We start from the raw sequence: 569 nt of genomic DNA, 5'->3' as shown, positions 1-569 counted from the left end.
TTAAAATTAATTATATATTTATTTAATTTATATTTTATATTAGTAATATTCTAGCCAGTTCAACAAATCAGAGACTTGGGACCGAACATCCGACCGACCCGGCGGTTTCCTGAACCTGAGCCGGGAGGTAACCCGAGCGTCACCTCCCCCTCCATGCGTGACTCTGGACAGCTGGAAAGGAAGCTTCTAGAAAAGAGGATTTGTTCGAGTGAGGTCCACTCCCGTACAAGCTATATAGGGGAGGGTCCTACTCCTCCCCTAAGATACGTCACATATTCTAACCTTAATTGCCACTTTTTGTATGGATACTGACTTGAGCGTCAGAATCCTTTTGCAGGTGGCCCCACCTCCTCTTCATACCACTTGCTTGGAGGCCCATCCCTCTTAAAGTTCGATCCGATCCAGCTCCCGGCACCTACCGCTGGCATCCAGTAGATCCAAACCGTTCATAAACTGAGCTACCGAACAAGTAATTAATTTTTTATTAACTTAATAGAGTTATATTATTTCTCTACATTTTTCTATTTTTTTTATTTTTCTGTTTTTGTTTTTTCAAAAATAAAATTATT

Source organism: Arachis ipaensis, chromosome B06 (assembly GCF_000816755.2).
Source record: "Arachis ipaensis cultivar K30076 chromosome B06, Araip1.1, whole genome shotgun sequence".
Classification (NCBI taxonomy): domain Eukaryota; kingdom Viridiplantae; phylum Streptophyta; class Magnoliopsida; order Fabales; family Fabaceae; genus Arachis; species Arachis ipaensis.
Note: the sequence above shows the minus strand (reverse complement) of the source record.